Source organism: Passer domesticus, chromosome 19 (genome assembly GCF_036417665.1).
Source record: "Passer domesticus isolate bPasDom1 chromosome 19, bPasDom1.hap1, whole genome shotgun sequence".
NCBI lineage: Eukaryota > Metazoa > Chordata > Aves > Passeriformes > Passeridae > Passer > Passer domesticus.
Window position 1 is genome coordinate 5,528,095 of NC_087492.1, and position 6,906 is coordinate 5,535,000.

General features: G+C 52.5%; 1 long non-coding RNA gene across 1 annotated transcript in view; it reads left to right on the top strand.

Annotated features, from left to right (window-relative positions):
- The first annotated feature begins 2,716 nt into the window (after positions 1-2,716).
- The window catches only part of LOC135283704 (uncharacterized), a 4,460-nt gene continuing 270 nt past the window's right edge, over positions 2,717-6,906 (top strand). The window contains exons 1-2 of the long non-coding RNA XR_010349371.1: positions 2,717-6,200; positions 6,505-6,906. The exon at positions 6,505-6,906 is cut by the window's right edge and continues 2 nt beyond it. This is a non-coding gene — a long non-coding RNA (uncharacterized LOC135283704). The remainder of the gene's footprint in view (positions 6,201-6,504) is intronic.

Here is a 6,906-nt window from a genome sequence, read left to right on the forward strand (position 1 = left end):
TATTCCACACCCAAATCCCCAACGATCCACTAAGCCCATCTTGGAGGAATTCACTGTCCCAGGTTCAGCCCAGAGGTGTCCTGCATTGCCCTAAGAGCTGCAGTCATTGCTCTTCCCTCTCCACTGCTCTCCACCAGGTGATTTTTGGAGAACTCTGCTCCATGAAAATTTTCCACCAGGGCCAGAGGGTGGCCCTGGTCCCCAGGTCACCCACAACACTGTCCAAGCTGGGGCTGGTCACTGAGGCAGCTCCAGGACACGTCTGGGGGTCACTCCAGCCCCTGGGAGCCTGCACTGACCATGGGCCAGGTGCTCCCAGTAACCCCCAGTGTGGCACTGGGCATGCTGGAGGTGGGGAAGAGAAGCAGTGGTGTGTTCCAGGCAAGGCAGCAGAGATCCAGAGTGGCCTTTTCCTGGACATTCTGGATCCCAGAGTGCAGCCAGCCCCTGGCAAGTGGGAGAAATCTGGGCTCAAACATCCCTGGCTCCACTGTGTAGGAAGGAGACCCAACCCTTCTTCTGGGACCCAGACTCTTGGGGAACTCTGCTTCCTCCAGAAGGACCCCAAAATCCAGCCAGAGAACTTCCCAGCCTCAAGGTCCTGAAATACGAGGAATTTCTCCTCCAGGCTGTTTGCAAGGGGTGTTGTTTGAAGCTTGGTTTATTTTGGAAGAGCGGGGCTGGCTCTGGCTCCCCCTGCCCACGAGTTTCTCGTGCTTAAGGAAAAGGAGCTCTCCAGTGAGTTCCCATTCTCTCCTGGCACTGGGAATACCCAGGTGCTTCCCAAGGGTCCTCCCTCCCCTGTGACAATTCCCTCCTTTCTCCTCTCCCCCACCCAGAGTCGTACAGGGAAGGAAACACTTTATTTCAGGCTTTATCCTTTTTTTCACCCCCTTAATTCTTGATGGATGTAGTCTCAACCTTTATGCGATCTGAAAATGAATATTTCACTAGAGTATAAAAGCTGAAATTACATGAATTAATTACACCTAAATATTCTAGTGAATGTTTGACTGCCGGGTGGAAGAGCTGGAGGTGGAAGGGGATGTTTTGGTTGGGCTGGGCAGATCCCAGCAAACACAGTCAGAAAGTGCAGCCCCTCACATTTTTCCCACATTTCCATGCAGAGGGCTGGTGGGAGCTCTCTGGGCCATCCCACAAGCCCTGCGCACCTGTCCCCTCCACGGCACAAGGTCCCCAACGCCACGCCCAGGCTCCATGGGGAGCGCTCCAATTGTCGCTGCTAATTACGCGCCGCCCGTTAATTACCCGCAGGTCACAGCAGCCGGCAATTGCGTGCTCCAGATGAACTCCGGGAGCTCCCTGCGAGTCATTCCTGAAAGGAGTTTGGGGTCTTTAATTAAATGTGGGGATGGTGTAGGAGCACCTGAGCTGGGGATGCTGCTCTGGAGGGGTTCCCTTTGCTCCCGGGGTTTTGAGTGAGGAGCTTTTGAGGTGATGCCCAGCGTGATCTGCGGGGTGTCCTGGTGTAATGAATGAAATTCCTGAGCACAGGGAGGGGACAGAAAAGCCAGGGGAGCGTGGTGACACATCCACTGCACATCAGCGCTTCCTTTAGCACCTGACCCACCTGGACAAGGGCTCATCCTCCACCTCTCCCTGCTGAGAGCGGCGCCAGGAGTTGAGGATGTGGCTGGAGAGCCAGGGAGGGTCTGGGCTGAGGAGGAGGAGGAGGAGGATGGAGAGCCCAGGACAGCGGGGTGACTCCAGACAGAGGCACAGAGGTGTTTTCCCAAGGAGCACAGCGTGAGAGGCTCCTGCATCATCTGCTCCTGAGCACCCTGCATCCAGAGAACCAGCACTGCTCTCTTCCCTCCGTGCTAAAAATACTCTCTTTCAAAAAAAAAAAAAAACCAACCAAAAAAACCCCAAAACCAACAACAAGAAAACCACACACATACACAAAAAAAGCCACAAAGAAACCTCCACAGACACACAAAAAATTTGAAAAAATAAAAAGGGAAAATAATGAAGACAGGGAAATGAGAGGAGTATAAACAAAGACTCCATGGAGACCACGGGTTTTGGCTCCTCCAGCTGCATCAGGTCCCTTCCCCCATTTCTCTGTCTCACATTTTAGGGCAGGAAGATGCTGTTGCTGGGTTTCTGTAGCTCTGGGAGAGGCACGTTCCCACACACACACACACACCCCAAGCTCCTGTGCTGGCACCAGGGCTGGGCTGTGCCACTGTTCCCTCTCCTTGGTGACAAAGTGAGGGGCAGCAGGTGGCAGAGAGAGGGGCAAGGAACTCAGGGGATGGTTTACAGGCAGAGACCCCCAAGGTGGGGGTGCCCAGGAGCCCCAGCTCCACCTGTGGCCACCTCCATCTCCCTGCCAGGACCTGCCTTCCCTGGGGTCCTCTCCCTCACTCCCAAGCCATGATCTTCCGGCAGCAGAGCCCCAAACCTGGGGGATTTTAACTCAGCTGTGACCAAAAGGCCCTACAAACTCTTTTGGGACATCACTGATGGCCCTGGGGCTGGGCACAGGTGAGGGTTTGAGCACTCAGGTCCTTGCCTGAACCCAACCTGGGGCAAGGTGTGTGTCCCCTCTGAGCCTTTGTGTCCCTCCCCATGCAGCTGATCCCAGTGGATTTGCATCCTGAACTCTCCAAGCAGTGCTGGCCTTCCTCAGGGCCACCTCCTCTCCCCAGCCCACCAGGCTGAGAAAATCCCATTTGTAGGAGGCCCAGAGCAACTCTAAGTGATGGAAATCCTCCTTCATTGGGCAGGGAGAGAGAGCAAAGGGAAAGGAAGATGAAAAAAAGGCTCTTTCTCTGAGAAATTAAATTGGACTTCAAATTTACAGGGTCTTCATTTTGTTCTGGTGCTAATGAATTAAGCCCTTGCTGACAGTTATATTGCTGCAGAAATAAGTGCTGGTTAAAAGCACTTTTGGAAACTCTGACTTTCATTTTAAAGCTGCCACAATTTACATTTCATCCATTCATTAATTCATTTATTGATGCTGCTCAGGTAGGAAGCTCACAGCAGGATTCACCCAGACGTGGTTTTTAATCCCAAAGCAGCTTCCATGTGGAGCTGAGGGGGCATTTCCCTGGGAGAGTTTTCCAGGGCACTCTCCAGGAGCTCTGGCTTGGAAGTGCTGGACCAAACCTTGCTGATTTCCAGGAGCAGAGACATCTGGAGATGGAAAAGGGGCTCAGTGTTGACCACTGCCAACAGTGAGAAAAAACCTCATCCATCCAGATTCCTACCCAGTCTCAAAAATTGGCTTTTCCCTTTGCACAGCACGAGGAAAACCCCGATGATCCTGTGTTGATGTTTTGGCTCCCTCTCCCTGAGGATGTCCTTGATCCTCATGGAGCCCTTGGGGCAGACAGGAATTTCCAATAACTGGAATTTCCAGGCAGCTAAAAATGCCCTCCCAGCCTCTCCATGCCGGGGGCTGCTGGAACTCCAGGGATAGCAAATCTCCCATCTCTTCCATCCCTCCCGCTCCAAGGAGGTGGCTCCTGCTTTGATTTTGGCCCAAATCCCATTTCTGTGTGGCTTTGTGAGGCTCCTGCTCCCCCATGAGAGCCCCTGGAGCCACCAAGCTCCTGGCAGCAATCGGATCCCGAACGTTCCCGTCATTTATCCAGCAGCTTTCATTACTTCCCTTCTCCAAAGACTTGTTCAATAAATTACCACTTTATGAATCCATAAGTGTTCTGTGCAGCCCTGAACAAAAGAGAAGGAAAAAAAAAAACCCCAAACCCTCCAGGCTGGACCAGCTGTAACAGCAGATCTTTTCATGCTGGAAAGAAAGGCATTCCTAAAGGAATATCCCACATGGATAACAGAGCCTTCAGCAGCCAGTGGACAGCAACACCCCTCAGTGCCACTGCAGGAACCCGGGGATGCAGGGGAATGAGGATGGGGAGCCAGGGGATGCAGCCCCTCATTAGCCAAAACCCTGCACAGACATCTCCTTGAAGGGCTGAGCCTCCCAAGAACAGAGGAGGTGGAGGAAAGGGCTTGAAAAAAGCATAAACAAGGAGAAAAAGCCTATTTTTTTAGCACTGCTCCAAACAAAGCTCTGTGATTTTGCCCATTCCTGTGGCTGGATTTCCTTTAGCAGGGTTATTCTTGTTCGTGGGACTGCAAGGGTGGAGGGTGTCCCTCAGAACAGACCCCACACAGCCCTGGTGTCCCCTCACAGAGGGGACAGAGGGACCTGGCAGGTCCTTTCAGTCCCAGCTGGCAGCTGCAAGTGGCAGAGAGGAGGAGAAGCAGGAGCACAAGGGGCTGAGTCAGGGATGGGGGCTGAGATGGGTGGGGCAGGGTGGTCCTGGAGATGCTAAAAAGGGATTTTGGCCAGAGCAGAGGTGTTCCCTCTTTTAACCCCATCTTACCTCTGCCTCCAGCCTTGATTTTCCCCCAAAAGCTGCTGCTGGGCTCCAAGCCAGGCACAGATCCAGCACCTGGCTCCATGGATGGGTGCTGGGAGTGCTGCCCTCCTTCTCTGCCAGGATGGAGAGGAGAGGGAAGGTGGGAAAGCTGCCAGGCAGAGAGAAACCCCACAGAGCTGTCTGAGGAACCTTTCCACTCCGGTGGGCAGCAAACAGGGGGAAGAAGAACCAATAAAAAAAACCAAAAAAAAGAGAAATCAATAAGCACCACCCGGCGTGGCTCCATCTGCCATTGATTTATGGCCCTGCTGAAAAGCCTGGTTGTCCACAATTATTGGGCAGTCAGCTCCTATTTGCCATGATTTCCTCACCCCTCCTTTGCACCTGGCACCCTGTCACATCCCAGCCTGGCTCTGGGGGCTTTGGGGGCTCTGGGGGCTCAGTCCCAGCTGGAATAGTGGGTAGTGGGATAGTGGGGTGCTTGTCAGGCTCAGGCCTGCTCCTCCAAAGGTCTGGAATGGCAGCTGGAGGGAGGACGTGGGTGGCTTGGCCATGGAGCAGCAAGGGGGCAAAGAGCAGTCAGGTGCAGTGCAAGCAAAGCCAACCAGAAAATTAAATGTTGCCCTGAGCTGCTGGAAATTCAGCTTTATCTCCAAAGGGCCCAAAAGCTGGGCACAAGGAGATTTCCTTCCTAGTCTTCTTGACAACCTTCCCAGCTTGATTTTGCTCTTTTGGCAGTTTCTCTCGTGTACAGGTGACCCAGGAGGTCAAATTGAGCCAGGCAGCCAATGGTGAGGGAGAGCCTGCTGGATGAGTTCCCTCAGATATGCATTCCATTATCCCAGTGCTTCCTCGGGCTGGGGGGGAAAGAAAATCAATGTCAGGAGATCATCAAGTGTCCTCTGAGCCAGCAGAGAGGGGTCTCCACTGCAGAGTCCAGCCTGGAGTAATGAGCTCTGGCAAATTCCAGGATCTCCTGCCCCTGAGAGAAACTGCCCTGGCAGCTGAGGAATGAACATTTCCTCCCTCCCCGAGGGCAGGCTCAGCTCTGGCAGTACCAGGAAGGGTGATGGGGAGATGGGATCCAGGGGAAGGTGGCAGGGGGTGGAACAAGATGAGCTTTAAGGTCCCTTCCAACCCAAACCATCCTGTCTGGGGTAGCTCAGCTCAGGACAAGGCCTCAGAATGGGCCTTGTTGGATGCTCAAGGTTGCTCTGGGTCTTCTCCAAGCACTCACTGGGCACCCCAAAGCAGTGAGAGGAAGGAAAAAGTGGTTTGAACACCCAGGCTGGGTAAATCCTGCTCACAGGAATCACTGGGAATGTGAAAACCAAGCTGCGACCTCGTTGTGCACCAAAACGCTCCTTGGAGAGGCAAATTCTTCATTGTGAAAACCAATTCAGTGACTCTGGTCTGCAGGGAGTCTGGAAAAAGCCTTGGAGCCACAGTGAGAGCTGGCGAGCTGAATTTCACCTGAACCCATGAAGCAATGATTATTTAGATTATTTTGGTGAGAAATGGGGATATTATGAAAGGGCTGATTGCAGAATTGAGCCCTGAATGAAAGACTTCAACCTAAATCCACAAGTAATTAGAGGAAGGAACAAAAGGGAATAAGGCTGCAGCTGTGGATCTTGATTTCAAGCAGAGTGGACACCAAGAAACAAAAGGAATTTTTAGTGAATTCAGCTGGAGAGAGGTCAAGGAAGCAAATGTGCAGAAAACCTGGAATGGCATCAAGTGAAAGGGTGTTGGAGCTGCAAGAAATCCCAAGCAGGAGGAAGAGAAACTAAAAATAAAAGCTCCCAAAGAAGAGCTTGTGAGGTAATGGGCTGAGCAGGCACCTGAAGGAAGGTGTTGGGAAGAAGCAGGGACCCTGCACGGGCTGAGAGAGGAACCCTCGGGTGGGAGGTCACAGAGGCCACCAAGTTTTGAACAAATTGCATCAAGTCAGGGCTGAACCTCGCAGAAAAGGTACTGGAGCAAAAAGCTGCTGATGGATCTCAAACAGAGCCTCAGAACCTCTGTGGCTCAGAGAACAAGGGGTGTGAGGTGAGGCGAGCAGGGAAAACATGAAAGGATAACTTGGGGCACATCCCAACACTGTTTTTTCATGGATTTCAACCAGGGTGAAGCAGGGAAACAGGAGAGAGGAGCCAGCAATTCCCTGGAGTGGTGAGGAACAGGCACGAGGGAGAGCATTTCTGCCTGCAATTATTTTTATTACATCAAGATAAAGTATTATTGGTTTGGAGCACAGCACACGTGGGGGCTGTGTTTAAACATGAGGCACAAACCCATTAATCTGATCTCGTAGAGGATTCCAACACGGGGCTAATTGAAAGTGAGCAAACAACATTACAAGGGCTTAGCCAGGGGAGATCACGCCAGAATAAGTGGATTTGTCTCATCCCCTGTTGTCTGTGGGATCAGCTCTTCCCATCCACCTGGAGAGGAACTGGGACAGGGAGGCACTGACAGCAAGGCAGGCAAGATGGAAAAATTCCCAAGATCCCCTCAGGACATCTCC